The sequence below is a fragment of the Myotis yumanensis genome, unplaced genomic scaffold (genome assembly GCF_028538775.1).
Source record: "Myotis yumanensis isolate MYYU_CA2020_CCGP unplaced genomic scaffold, mMyoYum1.0.hap1 SCAF_3, whole genome shotgun sequence".
In the NCBI taxonomy this organism is placed as follows: domain Eukaryota; kingdom Metazoa; phylum Chordata; class Mammalia; order Chiroptera; family Vespertilionidae; genus Myotis; species Myotis yumanensis.
Genome location: NW_027223754.1, coordinates 76967543 through 76989728, shown reverse-complemented (window position 1 = coordinate 76989728; position 22186 = coordinate 76967543). Strand labels below are relative to the sequence as shown.

General features: G+C 37.8%; 1 protein-coding gene across 1 annotated transcript in view; it reads left to right on the top strand.

The window, feature by feature from the left end:
* Positions 1–22186, top strand: part of LOC139006210 (endogenous retrovirus group K member 10 Gag polyprotein-like) — a 53471-nt gene that overhangs the window by 29066 nt on the left and 2219 nt on the right. The window lies entirely within an intron of this gene.

The window sequence follows — 22186 nt, the reverse complement described above, 5'->3', positions numbered from 1 at the left end:
TGTGTGTGTGTGTGTGTGTGTGTGTTTTCTTAGGTTATTTAATGACTTCTGGTTGCTTTCACAGTATAAAATATAAAAATGCCTGGTCAATTTAAGTACATTAATTTCCTAATGTTCCTTTAACAAATTATTACAAGCTTAGTAGTTTAAAACACACAAGTTTATTATCTTATAGTTCGAGAGGTCACATATCTGATGTGGGTCTTATAGGCCTAAATTCATTATTTTGACAGGGCTACATTTCCACTAAAGGGTCTAGGGGAAATCCATTGCTTATCTTTCCTAGTTTCTAAATGTTGCCCAGATTCCTTGGCTCAGGGCCGCATCATTGTGATCTTTACCTCCTTCTTCACAGCTTCAATGACTCTCTTGCCTACTGTATAAAGATCCCTGTGTAATCACTTTGTCTTCAGCCAGATAATTCAGGATGCTTTCCCCATACACAGATGATTAATTTAAACACATCTGCAACGTCTCATTAGCCATGAAAGTAATATTTCCACAGGTCTTAAAATACAGGCATAAATAACTTGGAGGGGCCATTATTCTGCTGACCACACGAAAGAACAAGAAAAAAATCTTTCTAATTATAAAAATATGTATGTCAGTATAATAAGCAGTACCTTAATTTGATCCCAAAGTTCTTTCACACCAAATTTATTACCTGCTTATTTTGAAAAACTCCAGGAAACATTTTTTTTGCTATTTATTTTTTCTTTCTTTCTTTCTTTCTTTCTTTCTTTCTTTCTTTCTTTCTTTCTTTCTTTCTTTCTTTCTTTCTTTCTCTCTTTCTTTCTTTCTTTCGTATTGCTTCATTTTTGCTTTACCCTGAAAGCTTGTTGGGTTTTTATTCCTCCTAGACCAGAACAGGGAAAAGGAGGTAATAATATATTAGGATGTTCTATTGGACTTCCACTTTCATGACCTGACTCGATAGTTTGGTAGGTATTTAAAGGTAGTTCCTTCTTTTGCAACATTTTTGTGGGTCCCTCTGAAATTATTTTGATGAAAACATGTAATTGATATTAGAACTTGGGCAATACATTTTCTTTGGATGACTACTTCTGAGTTCTCCCTCAATTTCTTGAATTCTTGTCTGTTTTTGTTTGTTCCAGTCACACCAGACCTCTAGGCAGTCCTTTTGAACACAGTTTAGAATGTGTACAGACACTTCCCAATGTAGTTCATTCTCTGTGGTAATTCTTCATTTGGATACCCAGAACCCTTGGTCTTTAGATTCGTCAGTCCTCTGTCAATCAGCAGTCTACTGGAGGGTCAAGGAGCTCAGCTTTCCTAGCAGCCTTTTCCCCTTCCTACCAGGAGGCAGCAATCATGTCCAGCAGGCATAATAATAGACACAATTAGTGAACTGAAACACAAAGAAAATTTTCTAAGAAATAGAGCAAGAGCATAAGTGACATATATAACTGAAAAGGGGGCAGTATCCTTTCTTATTTTTGTTTTTTTACAAAATAATAAGTGAAAAACCTTTCAAAATTAATATATATTGTCATGTTTAAGAAAGTGTGTATACCAAAAGCAGAATAAATACAAAATAACTACTAGGCATATCTTAATCAATCTGCTACAACTCAGAAACAATGAGAAAATTCATAAAATGAGCCAGAGAGAAATGTACATTAAATTCAAAAAAGCAACAAGACTAATGATTAAATCTTCAGGATAGAGAATTTAGCCAAAACACCATTTAAAGATTGGAAGAATATAATTATCAACTTAAAATTCTATATGCAGAAAAATATTCTAGAGAATGTGAAATAAAGTTGTTTTCAGAAAAATGTATCTGTAGAGTCTATGAATTAAGTATGCTATAGCTTATTTTGTGAATATTGAAAAACTGTTTTGAATTTTAATTAGGGACTTAAAAATCCAAGAATATCTAAGACAATATTGAACATAAAAACAAAATTGAAGATTTGAAAAAACTAATATGAAGGTTTATTCTTACATATATAAATTAAGAAGATGTACTACTGGTGCAAGAAAAAAATAGACTAATCAAATCAAATAAGGAATTCATAAAGAGACCACAAATCTGTGATCGCCTATTTCATAACAGTTATCTCTGCCATATATAATGTTGAAAGGAAGGTACTTTCAATATCTGGCACTGTATCAATTAAATGTCTATACAGAAACCAGTCAATCATGATTCCTGTTTCACATCAGACATGAAGAAGTCATTAGAGCTGGGTTTAGAACCAAATGTGAAAGTAAAAACAAAAAAGCTTCTAAAGGAAGTCAAACATCTTCTTAACTTGCTATAGGTAAAGATCCTTTAAACAAGATGCAAAAACTAATAATAACCATAAAAATATTAGTTAGACTACATTTAAACAAGGACATATGTTTAAAAAAGATATAACTAAAAAGTTTAAAGCGCAAGCTATAATTTGGAAAACATGTATAAAACATATATGGGATAATATGTATACATATACATGTAAATGTACATATACACATGCATATACATATACATAGCATGAATATGCTGGAAGCCAGTCCATCCTTGCTGCTTGACACAGTCGCTTCAGGGAAGAAACATCTGCACAGCATATGTTTCAAGGGACCTGCGTATATGGCATACTGTTCTTAATATGTTTGCTCCGCTTCTTAGCGCTATGTGTTTTAACCAAGGTCACCTCTCTGAGAAAGGTTGTTTCCCCAGGTGGGAATTTTTCCCTGGAGTTAGGGATTAACAGGACTAAGGAAGGGAATAAAACCCCTTAACTAAGTGCCAGGCCGGTAATTAATCACTTTAACTACGAACAATCACACTTAAGCCACATAATCTTTACTTAGGATAATCTCCTTCAGTTACTTCCTTGTAGCTTAACAGAACAATAGAGTAGTGACCTTGGAATGGAGATAACAAACGCCCTAACCTTTGGAATAGAATGGATAGGATTAAAATCAACTGATATAAATACAGATGTAACAGGAGACTAAAGATAGAACCTGGCTGGAGAACCTGGCTGGAGAACCTGCCTAGAACCTGGCTAGAGAACCTGGCTAGGCTGCTGATAAACTGAACACTGTCTCCATGTCATTATCTACTAAAGTGAACATACACTATTACCCAAGATTCTTTCAGGGCATAAATATACAGAAATTCATACAAAAAGTTCAGTAAAAAAAGCTCATCACAGTACTGTCCATAGTAGCCCCAAAATGAAAACAGCCTAAATATTTATCACCAGTAGGGTAGATATATAAATTGTGGAATATTCATGTAATCAGATGTTATCTTGCAGTGGAAAAAAAGTACAATAATATAGAACAATATGATGACTCTCACACTAAACCAATGTTACACAGAAGAAATTAGACTTAAAACATTACATATTGTATGTTCTATTTATGTAATACTAGAGGCCTGGTGCATGAAATTTGTGCATTGGAGGGTCCCCTCAGCCCAGCCTTCACCCTCTCACAATCCTGGACCATTGGCTCCTAATTGCTCACCTGTCTGCTTGCCTGGTCACCCCTAACTGCCTCCCCCCACTGCCGGCCTGATCACTCCTCACTGCCCCCCCCCCCCCACGCCTGCCTGCCTGGTCGCCCCCAACTGCCCCCATCTGCCAGCCTGGTTGCCTCCAACTGCCCCTCCCACCAGCCTATTCACCCCTCACTGCACCCCTACCAGCCTAATCACCTACAACTGCCCCCCCTGCTGGCCTGGTCACCCCCAACTGCAACACCCCCCCCCCCCCCCGCTGGCCTGGTCACCTCTCATGGCCCCCTTGCTGGCCTGGTTGCCCCACACAACCTGCTGTTCAGTCGTTTGGTTGTCCCTCACTAACCCCCCTGCAGGGCTGGTCATAGGTAGCCATCTTGTGAGGGTTAATTTGAATATTACCTCTTTATTATATAGGATTCTGGAAAAGCAAACTACATGGTAGCAGTAGTAGTCACAATAGTAGTGATTCTTGGGAGGGTAGAAAGACTGGAAGGGAACACGGGTTATTTCTGTGGTTCTGTTAATGTTCTTTGTCTTCATTTATGTGCTAATAAAATTGATATTTAAACCTTATCATTTGTGACTATTTCTATTTGTAGTTGTCATTCAATCAAAAATGTACTTTAAAAATTTTAGTCACTATACAATTTATAATCTCAACCTCAGCACTTACTTTTCCCCATGATTTTTGCCTTTCTTCTCACCACTCTCTTTCTATGACCAGTAGACTTCCCTACAGAATCAATAGTTGTGTTCTCTCATCAGAAGACTTGCCTCCATCCATAACTTGTTTGTGCAAAGTCTATTTATGAAATAGAAGACATGTCAGTAGAAGAAATATGTATTTTTGTTTTTTTGGTGAAGAGACAAACATTGTCTTGAGTATCATTGATTAGATCAATGGTTAACTGGAAGGTTCCAAACCTATGAGTAGAAGGTATTAAGGTTTAGAGGCAAAAGCAAGTGCAGAGATTTTTGAAATTTGTTGAAAGTTTACTGTCATTGGAATGTTGATATCAAAGGTAAAAGCATGGAGAGAACAAAGTTTTATGATATTGCCAGGAAAAAAAATCATCCAAGAGATGGAACACATCAAATAATTTGTATATATTTAAGAGTAACAAAAGGCTGTGGAATACCTCAGAGAACTAAAGATTCCCATTTTCATCTTTTATTAATTATTTCTGCATATATTTCACTACACCTTGCATATTTTATACTAACGTAGCTTCAGTTTGGGTTTAGCTTTGGTTAATGAAGTATGAATGGAACGGCAGTATCTGAGTGGAAGTTGTTAGTGCCGGTGCTTACTTGATCACAGTGTCTCTTCCAGACAGTGGCTGCTCAGTCACTCTGGCTCTCAGGGTGAGGGCAACAATTCAACTGCAGAGCCCCAGCAGGCTGCAAAAAGTCCTAAAATCATTGTAGCACTTACAGGATGCCTGTTGAGCATGTAAATAAAGACTGGCCTTTGGCAATCTCTATACTACTTGGAAAAATGTGTGCTTCTTGTTTTAATTAGGCCCCTGGGATTTAACTAAACCCAGCCATAAGCAATATGGTCAGCATAGCCAAAGTCCATAGTAGCATGAAGGCAAACCCCTTTAAACAAGCCTGGAAGTTATCAGACATTGGCAGTTGTAAATTTTTTATCATAGTTTTTTCTCCCTACGTATTCTGTCTATAAGCCAGAAATTTAAGTAGCAAAACTTGACTTAACTCCAAATTGAGTACAGAGCACTATTATGTAAGGTTTGTTTCCATTTATTTAACTTTAGGGTTTTTGTTTTTTTTTTGGTTGGCTTAATATTCTTGGGTCACTGCTAAGCCAGAGTTCCCAACTCTCCTACATACTCCCCATTCAGTCTCTGTCTCAAGATAAACTGATCCAATGTCAGAGTGAAAATGAGCATGTAATTACTGGTGCTTTGTAGATAGTTTAAAATTTCCAGCTCTATTTTACCTGGAGACCCAGGAAAGACTATGGTATAATTCAATTGGAGTCTAAATTCTGAAGAAACAGGTGACTGTGCTAAGTTGCACATTCTAAAGACCTGAGAACCAAGAGCTCTGATGTTCAAGGTCAGGAGAAGATGGAAGTCCAGCTCAAGCAAAGAGATAATCCACCCTCCCTGCGACTCTTTGTCCTATTCAGCCCTCCTCAGATTAAATGATGACCACCCACGTTGGTGAAGGTGAATTTCTTTCCTCAGTCTACTGATTCAAATGTTAATCTCTTCTGGAAACATCCTCACAGACACATCCAGAAATCATATTCTACCAACTATCTGGACATCCCTTAGCCCCATCACATATCAAATTAACAACCACAATCCCTATTTTTTTTTAAAACCTAGGTTAAGATTGGTGGATTCTATACATTGCTGGGGAGGTGTGGGGAGGAGAAATAAGTGGTGGTGGTGGTGGAGGGAGAGTAGAACAGAAGTCATTATTTCATTGAGAGCAAAGATAATTGGGCTAAAGTGGAGAAAAAAATACATATATATATATATATATATATATATATATATATATATATATATTGTTTAAAGTATTATATATGTCTCCTTTCTCCCCCATTGACCTTCCCCCTGGCCACTCAGCCCCCCAGGAAAAGCCCCCACCACCCCAGTGTCCCTGTCCATTGGTTATGCTATTATGCATGCATACAAGTTCTTTGGTTGATCTCTTACCCTCCCCTCCCCAGCCCACCTTCTCTCTGAGGTTGGATGGTCTGTTCAGTGTTGTTGTTGTTTTTCTGTCTCTGGATCTGTTTTTGTTCATCAGTTTATGTTGTCCGTTATATCCAACATGTGAGTGAGATCATGTGATATTTATCTTTCTCCAACTGCTTATTTTGCTTAGCATAATGCTTTCTAGTTCCATCCATGCTGTTGCAAATGGTAAAAGTCCTGTTTTATAGCAGCAGGGTATTCCATTGTGTAGATGTACCACTGTCTTCTAATCCACTCATCTGCTGATGGGCATTTAGGCTTATCTATTGTAAATTGTGCTGCTATGAACATCGGGGTGCATATGTCCTTTCTGATTGGTGTTTCTGGTTTCTCGGGATATATTCTGGGATTACTGGGTTGAATGGGAGTTCCATTTTTAATTTTTTGAGGAATCTCCATACTGTTGTCCACAGTGGCTGCACCAGTCTGCACTTCCACCAGCAGTTCAAGAAGGGTCCTTTTTCTCCACATCCTCTCCAGCACTTGTTGTTTGTTGATTTGTTGATGATAGCCATTCTGACAGGTGTGAGATAGTACCTCATTGTTGTTTTGATTTGCATCTCTCAGATAATTAGTGACTTTGAGCATGTTTTCATATGTCTTTCGGCCTTCTGTATGTCCTCTTTTGAAAAGTCTCTATTTAGGTACTTTGCCCATTTTTTGATTGGATTGTTTATCTTCTTTTTGTTAAGTTGTATGAGTTCCCTGTAAATGTTGGAGATTAAACCCTTATCGTTGATAACATTAGCAAATATGTTCTCCCATGCAGTGGGCTTTCTTGTTGTTTTGTTGATGGTTTCCTTTGCTGTGCAAAAGCTTTTTATTTTGATGTAGTCCCATTTGTTTATTTTCTCCTTAGTTTCCATTGCCCTAGGGGCTGTATTGGTAAAGATATTGCGAGGACATATGTCTGACATTTTCCTGCCTGTGGAGTCTTCTAAGATTTTTATGGTTTCCCGTCTTACATTTAAGTCCTTTGACCATTTTGAGTTTATTTTTGTGTCTGGTGTAAGTTGGTGATCTAGTTTCATTTTTTTGCATGTATCTGACCAATTTTCCCAGCACCATTTTTTGATGAGACTATCTTGACTCCATGAGAAATATATTTTTTAAATATGTTCTTATTGATTTCAGAGGAGGAAGGGGAAAAGGGGAGAGAGATAGAAACAACAACGATGACAGAGAATCATCGATTGTCTGTCTCCTACACAACCCCTACTAGGGATCAAGCCTGCAACCCAGGCATGTACCCTGACTTGGAATTGAATGGTGACCTCCTGGTTCATAAGTCGATGCTCAACCACTGAGGCATGCCAGCTGGACTAAAGTGGAGAAATTTTAACAGTCATAATTCAAAATTTAAAAATTATTAAATAATATTTGACCTCAAATACATAGGTCTTGGAAGTAGCTTAGGTAGAAAAAAACTGCAAAAACTATACTTCATTCCAGTTCCTAAAATCACATTCCCTCACTCTTCCCTTCTCTGAAAACTCCTTTCTCCTTCAATCTCCTCCATTATCTAGGTATCTCATGTTTTTAAGCCTGTCCAATTTCCACCACACTGAAGAAAACAAAAAATATCAGTTGAGAACATTTTAATTGTTTATTTAAGAAGGTTGTTTTCTTAAAAAATAAGAGCAAAAGTATGTCTTAGAGATTATCTAGTTAAACATGGTTTCTGAGAGATGAAAACAAGTGAGATACAAAGACTAGATTTGAATTCTTTGAGTCCACATATCTCATTGTCACAATCCAAAACTAGAGGTCAAATCTACTAATTTCCACCCTGGCTTTCTTTGAAGTATACTATAGTTGAAAACCATGGATTTTAATATGTTAGATTAAAAGAATAAAGCTTTACACTGAGATTTATAGCATTCCACTGAAAGAGTTTTTGAGATATTGATATCTATAGCAAAAAAGTCATATAGCATCTCTTCATTTATTCAGCATTTGTAATATGTCTGTGATGTGCCATGCATTGTCTTAATTTATAGCAAACAATAATAATGATAGAAAGACACACATATTATCAAACAGTTCTCGAGAAAGTTTTTCCAAGAGTGTTATGAAAACATAGAAACAGGAATATTAATCTTATTTGGGAACCTACTGGAGATGATGCTTTAAGTCTTAAAGGATTAAAAAAAAGTCATTCAAATTGAGATACTGAGAGTAAATAATGAAGAGGACATTGAATGTGGAGAGGCCTTAATGTAAAAGAAGGGATGACTCTGCAAGTAGTTTGTTATCTATAAAGATAGGAGAGAGTTTTTTTTTTTTTCTTTTAATCCAGTAGGAAGGGGGTAATATTTGATCCTGAAGGGAAAATGATAATATTATAAGACTTTGCATAGGAAGTGGTAAAATTCAGAAAGCCCATTCAGGCTGCTGTAATAAATAGCATAGAGTGGGTGGCATATAAGAAACAGAAATGTTTTTCTCACTATTCTGGAGACTGGGAAGTAGAAGACCAAGGCACTGGCAGATTTAGTGCCTGGTGAGAGGTCACTGCTGGTTCATACAAGGCACCTTCTGCTGTGTCCTCAAATGGCCAAAGGGTAAGAGATCACTCTGGGGCTGTTGTTGAAGGGCATTAATTTCACTCATGCAGGTTCTGGTCTCATGACCCAGTCACCTCCCAAAGACCTCATCTCCAAGTACCATCATCTGGAGGGTTAGAATTTCAACATGTGCTTTTAAGAGGACACGACATTCAGACCCTAGAAGCTATCAGTAAAGACCCTGGATTAAAATGAGACAACTCTAGAGAAGATAATGTTAGAAATTGTGTATATATATATATATATATATATATATATATATATATCCCACATTCAAAGACTGTTAAATCACATTGTTTACCCATATATCTTCAGAAAAAAATCACTTCTACTGTCGTGGTAAACAACCTGTTTCCCTATTTATAATAGTCTGGCCCTCTAGCAACTTCAGTGCGAAGTTATAGCTAATTTGCCTACAAACATCAGGTGGTCACAATAATCTGGCCACTCAGTGTATAGTCATAATGAAGAAAAATTAGGGGAAAACTGAACTCTAAAGCTGTCATAGAAAAGAGGTGGAGAATGAAACTGTAAATGAGCACTGAAAGGACTTGCTAATTTATTAGTACACTAGTTATGGGAGAGGGGAAAGCCCACATGATTCTTGCATTTCTTGCTTCATTAATTCAGAGCATGGTGGAACCATCCTCAGTGATGGAGAACAGAAACAAATGGAAAGTGATCTGTATGCAATGATATACCCAATTCTCACAAAGTAGGCATTAAAGTAACAACTCTAGATACAAATGAATAAATGTGGCATGATTTCATTACGTAGCAAATTCAGGTGAAACTAATAGAAGATATTAAAGATCATGACAATTAGTTAATTCCTTGGTTAATTAATGATTGGAAAGGGACTTGTGGATGGCTCCTGGGGCACTGGCACCTCTTTTGTTTCTTATGCATGCTGTTGGCATGGATACCTTCAGTTTGTGAAAATTTATACATATATATATATATATATATATATATACTTATAATAGGTGCAGTTTTATGTGTGGGTATTTTACATCAATAAAACATTTTAAATACTAAAAAAATATTATGCATAAACATATTTTTGGCACTTCAACTAGATTGGATGTTTACTAAAAATACACACATTGTTTTCTATTTTATGTCTATCTCCAAATTGTCAGCAAAATTGTTACACTCAGTTCTCAATGAATGCTTATTTAATACATTATACAATTGTATATGAGTGGAATCTTTTGAAAATAACAAATATGTGTGTTGCTTTTCCATAAAAAATTTGCAAATTATTGTAACAAACAGAAAATAATTACTCTTAATGTAACTGCCATTTTCTACTTGAAAAAACAAACAAACACCCAACACTATCCATCATCTTTTTTGGTTGCTCTTTTGGTTTAAACTGTTAATAAATGCCTCTAACGTATTATAAATGGATAAAATCAGGGACTAGAATGTCTTGCTTAGTGCAGGTATCTATTTTTTCTTCACTTAAGAGTAATTTCCATTCTTGTCAAATGAGGATATAACACACAAAATCACCTTGAAATAAGTTCATCTACCTCTCAAATTTCTTCTCATCCCTGAATTAATACAAATGAAATTCCATGCATATCATTTCAAGGAACTAGCATGAGCTATCTTAATACAGTGATTTACTCAAGGACACACTGCAAAACCACTTGAGAATGTATGTTTGTCATGGGAAATGTTGCAGAATAATATGTCTTCAACCTATACAGCATCCCCAAATTTACACCTTTGGATTGGATCAATAATTATGTTCAGATTATTTTATTTCTATAGTCTTTAAATAGCATTTTGAGGTTTTAAAAGTGCAATCAGTGAAAAATATTTATATTTTAAAATACTTTTTAATACATTTCTTCCTCTTGTTCACATTTTCTCTCCCTGCTCTATTTCTACTCACAATTTATCACTACTTATAGTTACTATATTTTATTCATCTCATTTCTTCTTCTTTCTTCTATTATAACATAAGACCATTTAAGGCAACAATTATAATCTATTTTTTCTCTGCTCTATACCTGGCATTTGGAATAATACATGATCAAAAGTAGGTGGTCAACAAATATTTTTGAATGGATGGATGAATTCCATATAATTTATTATGTTCAGGTTAAACATCAAAGTAGGTTGAATTATCGGATGATGCCTGAGCCTTCAGCAAACCATGGTTTTTGCTGATGGTCACCAAAAAGATATGGATAGCAAATTCTGTTCTAACTTTAAAGCTATCTTTAGGTGGATATGAAAGCAGTAAAATTTCTTAGATCTGAGGCCCTTCATTCATTTACTTCGTGTTAAAATGAAGAACAACCATTGCAGGGAAAAGGACCAATGCTTTCTAGGCTTCCAGCCACAGTTGCTTTATGAATTTTTGTTGATCATTAGCCAAAACATTAACTTTTTTGAAATTGTCCAGGTAATTGCACAGTTCTTCAAAGAAATATGAAATTCTGATGATAGGCCCACATGTATTTTCTAACATGTTCTAGAACTAAGCACAGGATTCAATTTATAGCAAGCATTCCATAATATTTCTAGAATTAGCAAACATTATATTTCTGTCTTAAAAAATATCTAAAATATTATGTGTAACCACAGAAAAACTCCTGCTCCATCACTGTGTGTCCATTAATATCAAAGGTTTGTGAGGGATACCTAAGCATAATAGAGCCTTTGTAATTCCATAATACAAATGTGATGAAATTGTAATAAAGCTATGGGAAAGAAACAGATTTCAAGAACACATTTTTCAATGATATTTTTATGCCTGTATTTTGATCATACCTCTAAAATAAGTTTCTAATTATGTATTAATATACATTTTGTTGTAGGAGCTTAGATTTTTACAGTACACAAAATAAAGATCCTTGACTTGTGTCATTTTCATTCCATCAAGGGGGAAAGAAATGATAGTCAATAAAAATAACACATAAGTAAATCATAAATTCTAATAAAAAGCAATAAGTGATTTGGTAAAAGAAAACACAAGATGAGTGTGGTAAGTTAAATAGTGGCCACAAAAAGTCATGTCTAAGTCTTAATCCAGGAACCTTATCTGGGAAAAAATAAATAAATAAAAAGGTCTTTCTAGATGTAGTTAATTTAAGGATCTCAAGATAAATTCATCCCAGACTTATTTTGGGCCCTAAATACAATAACAGCTGTCATTATATGAGAAAGGCAAAGGGGATTTGAGACACAGGTACACAAAAGAGAAACTCATGTGAAGCTGGAGGCAGAGACAAACTGATAAATTCCCAGAGTTTCCATAAACTAAGAGGCAAAGGGTGCTTCCCTTTAGCCTCCATTGGGAGCACACCCCAACTACACTTTGTTGAGATAGCTAGGCCCAGTTCCTGAAAATTTAAATTGCTGCTGTTTGTGAGCCTCCGCATTTGTGGCAATGAGTTATAATACCCCCAGGAAACAAACACAATGAATAAAGGGGAACAAGGCTTATCATGGTGGCTGGTGCTGGTGGCCACAGTGAGGTGATATTGGGCAAGACTGAAAAATAAGTCACAGGGTTAATTATAAATAGACTAGAGGCTCGGTGCACAAAAATTTGTGCACTCGGCGGGGAAGGAGGGGTTCCTCAGCCCGGCCTGTGCCCTCTCGCAGTCTGGGACCCCTCGGGAGATAACGACCTGCTGGCTTAGGCATGCTCCTGGGTGGCAGAGGGCAGGCCCATCCCTAGGTGCAGCCCCTAGTCAGGCTCAGAGCAGGGCTGATTGGGGAGTTGGGGCGCCGCCCCCTGTCATGCACAGAGTAGGGCGGATTGGGAGGTTGTGATGCCACCCTCAGTCACTCTCAGGGTAAGGCCGATTGGGGAGTTGGGGCACCGCCCCCTGTCACACTCAAGGCAGGGTCAATGGGGAGGTTGCGGCACCACCCCCTGTGATGCACAGAGCAGGGCCAATCAGGGGGTTGGGGCGCTGCCCCCTGTCACTCACAGAGCAGGGCCAATCAGGGGGTTGGGGAGCTCCCCCCTCTCATGCACAGAGCAGGGCCCATCAGGGGGTTGTGGAGCTCCCCTGTCACGCACAGAGTAGGGCCGATAGGGGAGTTAGGGCACCACCCCCTGTCACACACAGAGCAGGGCGGATCAGGGGGTTGGGAAGCCACCACTGTCACACTCAGGGCAGGGCCGATGGGGAGGTTATGGCTCTACCCCGTCACAGACAGAGCAGGGCCCTTAGAGGGGGGCGGGGGTTGGGGTGCCACCCCCTGTCACACACAGAGCCGCAGGGCGATCAGGGGGTTTGGGCGCTGCACCCTGTCATGCTGATCCGGTGCCAGGAGACCTCTTGGCTCCGCTGATCCCGGTGCTGGGAGACATATTACCCTTTTACTATATAGGATAGAGGCCTGGGGGCTGGCTGGTTTGCCCTGAAGGGTGTCCTGGATCAGGGTGGGGGTCCCCACTGGAGTGCCTGGCCAGCCTGGATGAGGGGATGATGGCTGTTTGCAGCTGGTCACACACCCTTCAGGGTGGGGGTCCCCACTGGGGTGCCTGGCCAGTCTGGGTGAGGGGCTGAGGGCTGCCTTCAGGCTGGCGGTTTTGACTGAAGCTCCCAACCACTCCTTTTTTTCTTTTTTTTTTTTCTTCTGGGCCAGCTTTAGCTCTGGCTCTAGCTCTGAGGCTTCCGCTGCTGGTTTGTTTGCTGTTCTGTAATCGAAACAATGTATAACTTCAGCTCTGAGATCCCAGCTGGCTATATTTGTTACAAAGTTTCAAACTGCCTGCTCAGAGGCCTGCAAGTCAGGCAGGGAACGTTGCAGTCTGCAGTCACAGGAGCAAGCAAGCCTCATGTTCGCTTCCAGCTGCCTGGCTGCCGGCCGCCATCTTGGCTGACAGTTAATTTGCATAAGGATATGCTGATTAGCCAATGGGAAGGGTAGCGGTCGTACGCTAATTACCATGTTTCTCTTTTATTAGTGTAGATTTTTGAAACTCAACCTGGGTACAGACTTAAATTTGGGAGATGACTATAAAATCAGTTATCTCTCTGGAATCTATTTAACATACATTAACTTGGGTAGGGCAAGCATGAATTGAATAATGAACAGCCTTTCAACATTGAAAACATCAATGCAAACTCTCATAGACAAACATCCAGTCACCATGATCTGGTGATTAAGATTATGGACTTTAGATAGTAAATGGCCTGATATTTATGCCCCCATTTACTCTCTATATGTGATGTAGGCATGCTTCTCTCTCCCTCATCTGTAACATAGGAGTGATCATAAGGTCACTGTGGCGATTACATGAGTTAAAATACAACTTAAAACAGCACCTAACAAACTGTCAGTGTTAGCTATTATTTTACAAGGAAGAGGAATTTGTCAAAAAGTTATAGCAATTGGAAACTCTCAGGGTAATCACCCAAAGGCATTCAATCCTTCTGAGGGCGCTGTAGGAGAAAGAACAGCTTTTTATACAACCCTGACTCTCTATACATCTAGATCTAGGTATTGGTACTATTAGGAAAAAATTGAGGCCTGAGGCAGAAGACAAAGTTTTCATTTTGAGATAAATAAGCATTACCTCTATGATATTTCATGATAGGCAACAGAGATCCAATTTATTTTATTTTATTTTATTGAGCTCAGCTCCTCCTTTGGCTGCAGTTTCTTCCACTATGTCAACACTGATATTAAAATCTCATAAGAAGAGGTGGAGAATTGAGTGGAGTATTAAGGCAAATTTTCCCACAGGCTATTTGTAAATGAGGTATTTCTGAAACTAGATTCTCTCTCTTAATTCTGACATATAAATTTCTGTGGGTTGCACGACACTCTAAAGAAGAATAAAGAAAGAGTGATTAACACATCTTTGGTCATTGTTCTAAGGCAGGCAGTTCTAATCTGCTTGTGTACACTGCCTGCTGCTCTCTTGTGCCATCTTTGATTGGTGTCCCATCAGGGCACAGTTCTGTGGAACAGATGACCTGCTCTTGGCTAGGCTTCTGGACTGCCAGTTCTGTATGTCTGCTGGTCTTCAAGGATGGCAAGGCTCCCTAAGTAAGATCTTTGTTAGAGGGCATAGGCAGAGCTAAAGGGTGGCATCGACAGTCCATCCTTTATATTTGCTCCAGGATTCTTTAACACAACCTGTAAGCCTCGCTTTTCTCACTGTGTGGAAATATATTGCATTTTAAGTAACTCTCTAACAACGTGAACTATCAGAATTGCCTTTGACAGATTCTTAATCTTTTTGAAGTAAAGATTTCAGTGTTCCTATTCATTTCAATTGACATTGTTTTTGTCTTTAGGAGGAGATTTTAAGTAGGCTTCTCAAGTGTTTGCATATGAGGTAAAGGATTATGGGATAATTTTCTGGTCTATCCCATTGTTTGTCTGCCAGTCTGTCAAATCATTTGAGAATATAGAGGAAGAAATTATTCTCACACTAAAGGAAATTGGGTTTCACTGTCAAATTAACTATCCAGATACAAAGTTTTAACTTAAAAATGGTTTTCTGGGCCAATTAATTAATTTATTTTACAATGTGTCAAGATAAAAAAGGATTAGAAAGCAATGACCAAGGATTAAACAGATCAAATTAGTTTTCTTGAATGAAGGTCTCATACTAGGGGTGTTATTAGATTTCCTTATGACAAGATATCAATGATGATTTGTTTATAAATAAATTTCCACTAATTACATGAAGGCTAATCAATTTGAATATTCTAGTATATAATTCTATATACCATTATCATCATTTTATTATGTACTGCAGCCAGATATGATCCAGATGAAAAAATTATACAATTAGAACATTATGTTCACCAAAAAGAACTTTCATCATAATAAATAATCATGACTTCCTAAAAATGAAAAATAACACAATAATACGATTAATTTCTAATAGAACTTAGAAAAGTACCATTTATAAACTTATATATATATATATATGTATGTATATTTATACAAACTCTCTTTTAGATAGTCCTAATTTATATATATTACATATATAAGAGTTATTTTAGAGCTATCACCTTCAACATATGTCATGGGGTTTCTTTTTTATTATTTATTTATTTATTTTTTATTTAAAAATATATTTTATTGATTTTCCACAGAGAGAAAGGGAGAGAGATAGAGAGTTAGAAACATCGATGAGAGAGAAACATCGATCAGCTGCCTTCTGCACATCTCCCACTGGGGATGTGCCCGCAACCCAGGTACATGCCCCTGACCGGAACCGAACCTGGGACCCTTCAGTCCGCAGGCCGACGCTCTATCTACTGAGCCAAACCGGTTTCAGCTATTATTTATTTTTTTAAATGTTTTTATTGATTTTAGAGACAGAGGAAGGGAGAAGGAGAGATAGAAACATCAATGATGAGAGAGAATCATTGAACGGCTGCCTCCTTCACGCCCCATACTAAGGATCGAGCTCACAACCCATGCATGTGCTCCAATCTGGAATCGAACTGTGACCTCCTGGTTCATGGGTCGATGCTCAACCACTGAGCCACACCGGCTATGCTCATGGGGGCTTCTCATCAGACAGAACAGTGATCTAATAAGCAGTATCATATGGAGGGAAATCAGTGAGCTTAGGTTCGGATACTAAACCCAAATTGAATACCATCTCTACGTTTGGTTGCTCTATAACTTGGTATAAGACATTTAGCCTCATTTAGTCACAGCTTTCTAATTTACCAAACGGTGATGGGATTAATATGTACCCATAGGGTTAGTCATGAGATTAAATCTATATATAAAAGCCAAGTGACCGGAACAACCAGAACGACCAGAAAGACCAGTCACTATTCTGTGCATTGCGGCTGGCCAACCAGCCCGATGTGGGTGGGGCCAGTCGGCCAACCTCCCACAGCCCCTCCCACTAGCTGTCATTGAGCCCCATCAGCCCTGATCTGGGCAGGCAGCTGTACCCCACCTGTGCACCAGGCCTCTAGTATAATAATGAAATGTAAATTATGTACAGAGCCTACTCTATAGGGGCTTGATATATAAATTAACCCTTGTTTTAATTAAGTACTTAAATCTTGTCCAATCATTATTTTTAAAACTTTATACAACTATATTATATGATATTTTATAGTATACATTATCATTTATTTCTATTATAAAATAGCTAATGTGAGATATTATTAAATATAAAAAGTACAATTCAAGTTATTTCCCAGTGTCCATATTATTCCCCAAGTGGAATCAAAAAATCTTAGTGTACTAGTAATTCCTAAATCGCTCTCAAATAGTTTCAAATATAATGACAGTGTATGGGGAAAATGGATGTACGTTTAAAGTGCCAACTCACTCCCGCAAATTAGTTGAAACAATGGGGAAAAATATGATTAACAAATGATTAAATGGAAGATTTCCTCTGTACAAATTTAATGTACTGCTTCTCTATATTTGCACTCACTGTTTCTTTTTTCACCTTTGAAAACTTTAGACTAACCATAGTTTAAACTCTCCATCAATTCTTTTTCTCACAGGGTGAAGCTGTCCTTTCCCCAGCATGAGTGTGTTGGAACATATGGTGCTCTGTCCTTCTTCTACTGTGAAGTTAAGCCCCTACTGCCTCATGGAAAATTGTGTCACTAGGAGGCCAAAGATGAGACATAACAATTTTGTATATTGAACATATAGTAATAAGAATAAAAGTAGAATGACAGAGAAAAATAGTGTGTTTTAGAATCATTTTTGTGCAATTTGTGTGTGTAATTTCCATAGGGAAAGTATTATTATGAAGCCTAGTTTTGCAAACATGTAATTATACACCTAAAATATGTATTTGTGCTTTTTAATATAGTGAATTAAATATAGTTGTTTCATCAAGAGTTATTGATTAGCTACCTTCAGTTATTTTTAGAGTAAGCAGAATATATTGAATTAAAGCAGATACATATTTTAAAAATATATTCTGAATGCTATATATAAAATATATTTGAATTAAACAAGAGTTTTTTAAGAAGAAGGGGTAGATAGATGTTTTAGAGAATATTCTAAGCAAGGCTTTTAACTAACACAAGTTTTACAGGTTAATTATTATGTTCAATATGACTTGACAATTTATGGGTTTTCTTCTTCCTGAACATGTAGCTCCTGTTCAGATACTTATACTTATCAGACACAATTAAGTAACTTTTTGGCTCATTATTATCCTGAGGGCAAGAGAGAGAAATAATGAGAAGGTTAAAAAGGACGACAAAATGAGAACCAGAAGTAAATTTATTCAACTGTCAGCAATGAATAAAATCTTGTTGGAGACAATGTTTCCTCAGGAAGTTTGCAAAGGGAGCAAGTGAATGAAGAACATTTAATTATCGTCCACCTTTGCCCAACTGCTCCTGGGTATCATTTACTAGAGTGCTTTTGTTGTTGCTCAAAGCAAATGTTGGGGTTACTGGTAGATACCAGAATAGCATTACATTTGGTATAGAGAAAGGAAAATAATTTTTCATATGTAGTTAAATTTTACCACATCAATGTCCAAAACTCATAGCATCATGTATTTTAAACATAATTAAGACTTTCCATGGTTTTGGTTTGTTTGTTTGTTTTGTATTGTGTTGTTCTCTGCTTTAAATTTATTTAATGACATGTTACTGTTGCATCCATTTTTAAAATAAATTTATTGGGGTGAAATTGCTTAATAAGACTATTATTATTATTTTATCCTCACCCAAGGACATGATGCTATAAGCTCAATCACCAAAAAATGTTTTTCTCTCTGATACATATATACACACAAGACTTATAATAAAATGATCAAACAAAATTGCTGAGTTGAAGGAAATGCCTCTTAGTATAACTTTTCTTCCTTCAGATTTTATTGAACTAGTCATCTATACTATCCTTTTTCATATTATACTAGAGGCCCGATGCATGAAATTTATGCAAGGGGCTCAGCCCTGGCAGCCACAGCGGCTTGCCTCAGCCCTCGCAGCCCTGGCTTCATCTGGAAGGTCATCCAGAAGGTCGTTCAGATATCCAGTCTAATTAGAATATTACTTTTATTATTATAGATTATATTTTGGTCTGTGTAAACTCTTTCACTTCCATTTTTAAATCAAAACTATTGATCAATGTCTCAAAACCCCCATGTAACTAAATCCATAATTATATCTCAATATTCTTTTTTTTTTTTTTTTTACCTCTCGAGAGCATTTGAGACTTTGATCATCTTCTTTCTTAAAATATATGTCTTTCAGGAGCCCACACATGCCTGATTTTACTTCCATCACTCAGGCAACTCTTTCCAACATTTTTTGCAGGTTCCCCCCCTGATGTTTCTGGCCACTAAATATTGGGATAGCTCAGGGCTCTATTCTTAAGTATCTTCTCTATTATAGCTATCTTTAGTCTTTTGTCAATATTCAGTCATAAATTTTAATAAATGTGTATGATAATGACCTCAAAATTTGTATTTTAAACCAAGGCCTTTCATATGAACTCTACTTGGATGTTTAACATATATATTATATGATATATATATATATATATATATATACATATATATATATATATATTTTAACATCCAAGTAGACAACTCAATATTAATAATATTGAGCCTAGAAATAAATGTTTAGCTCATAGCAGATGCTCAACAAATATCTGCTGAATGAATAAATAATTATATATTTTAAAATCTTTCTTATCTGAATAAAGGCCAAATAGATTCTTTTAGCTGCTCAGGCCAAAAAGCATAATGTCAGCATTCATGTTTTCTCTTGTACTTCACATTCAATTTATCAGCAAATACTCCTGAATCTACACTCAAATTAGATCTAGAATATAATGGCTTGACCGAAAGTCCTCCTTAGACTGTAGGTCCCTGGAACCTAGCTACTTTATTTTACACATATATACAATAAAGCGTATTCTAATACTGATATTCAATGACTTATGGAGCCTGGATAGGGAATCATCACATTAGAATCAGCCATTTAACAAATAATAATTAATTTATCATTCACTATAGTGGTGCAAAATTTTCAAGTTTAAGAAAAAATATTTTTGAACTTATACTTCTTTACATAGGCAATCTAACAAAAAGCTGTAACACTAAAATAAAATCACTTTTACAATTTATCTTTACTGTTGAAAGTATTACAGATGTCTTCTTCTCCCCCCTCTACCCCCATTGACCCACTGCTCTCCACTCCTGTCCCCTCCCTAGGCCTTTATCACACTATTGTCTGTGTCCATGGGTTATACATATATGCATATACTGTATTTGGTTTATCTCTTCCTGCCCTACCTTCCCTCTGAGAATCCTCAGTCTGTGAATCTGGATCTATTTTGTTGGTCAGTTTATTTGTTCATTAGATTCCACATATGATTGAGATCATGTGATATTTGTCTTTCTCTGACTGGCTTATTTCACTTAGCATAATACTCTCCAGGTCCCTCCAAGTTGTCTCAAAGGGTAAGAGATCCTACTTCTTACAGCTGCATAGTAATCCATTGTGTAAATATACCACACGTTTTTTACCCACTCATCTACTGATGGGCACTTGGGCTGTTTCCAGATCTTAGCTATTGTAAATAATGCTGCTATGAACATAGGGGTGCATATATTCTTTCTGATTGGTGTTGAAAGCTTCTTAGGTCATATTCCTAAGTGGAATCACTGCGTCAAATGGCAGTTCCATTATTAATTTTTTGAGAAAACTCCACACTGTTTTCCATAGTGGCTGCACTAGTCTGTATTCCCACCAGCAGTGTACTAGGGTTCCCTTTTATCCACATCCTCACCAGTACTTGTTTCTTGATTTTTTTTATGTTAGCAATTCTGACAGGTGTGAGATGATAACTCATTGTCATTTTAATTTGCATCTCTCTGATGATTAGTGACTTTGAGCATTTTTTCATATGCCTCTTGGCCAACTGTATGTCCTATTTGGAGAGGTGTCTCTGTAGGTCCTCTGGATTGTGTGTCGTCCTTTTGTTGATTGGTATGAGTATTTTATATATTAACACAAGAAATCAGAACATTTACTTTATTCCACCCATATTTTAGGAAGAAAAAAAGGAAAGAAGATCTTGTTGCTAGAGGACATAATCTGCAAAAATGGAGGACCCCCCCTGCCACACACACACAAAAGTAACAGCAAGATGAACAGTTCATTTAATTATATATATATATTAGAGGCCCGGTGTCCCTCAGCCCACCCTGCAACCTCTCCAATCTGGGACACCTCAAGGGATGTCTGACTGCCCGTTTAGTCCCGATCCTGGTGGGATCGGGCCTAAAAGGGCAGTCGGACATTCCTCTCACAATCCAGGAATGCTGGCACCCAATCGCTTGCCTGCCTGCCTGCCTGATTGCCTCTAACTGCTTCTGCCTGCCAGCCTGATCACCCCCAAACCACTCCCCTGCCAGCCTGATCAACGCCTAACTGCTTCCCTGCTGACCTGGTCACCCCCAACTGCCCTCCCCTACAGGCCTGGTCACCCTTAACTTTCCTCCCCTGCAGGCCCAATTGCCCCTAACTGCCCTCCCCTGCCAGCCTGGTCCCCCCCTACTGCCCTCCCTTACAGGCCTGGTGCCCCCCAACTGCTCTCCTCTGCCAGCCCGGTCACCCCTAACTGTCCTCCCCTGCCAGTCTGGTTTCCCACCAACTGCCCTCCCTTACTGGCCTGGTCCCTCCAACCTCCCTCCCCTGCAGGCCTGGTCCCACCCAACTGCCCTCCCTTACAGGCCTGGTCCCCCCCAACTGCCCTCCCCTGCTGGCCATCTTGTGGTGGCCATCTTTGACCACATGGGGGCGGCCATCCTGTGTGTTGGAGTGATGGTCAATTTGCATATTACCTCTTTATTATATGGGAGATATATATATATAAAATAGTGGCCCGGTGCACGAAATTCGTGCACATTGAAAAGAAATTAATTAGAGGAATGTAATTTGGACTCACTATCTAATATCAATAATATGTGAGCATGAGGCAGTCCATGTTTCTGAAATTCAATGACATGAATTTTAGCTATTACTTTGCCAAATAAATAGAATTTACAGATATCATTTAAAAGAGCATTAAGCTTAATATTAAAAACTCTGGCTACCAAGTCAGGTCTGTTTTCCACTTTTTGCCAGCGTTGTAAATTGTTTGCAATATCTGCCCATTTTGGGTTGCATGTCATGGTTATGAATAAATCGGGCTTGCCATAATTTGTTACAATTGCCATAGCATCCTGATATCGCTGCTGCATATTTCTGGGACTACTCTCAGAAGATGATGGAAGTATTATTATTTTACCAATTGGCACATTGTCATTTTCAGATCTCGATTTGAGATAATCTGTTGGGGGCCAGATGTAAGCTGGCAAGGTCCTTGCACCTGTAGGGGCTAGCAAGGCTGGGATTCTCACCCACACAGTTTTCCCAGACTTGTTTGAATGGCGTTTATCAGTA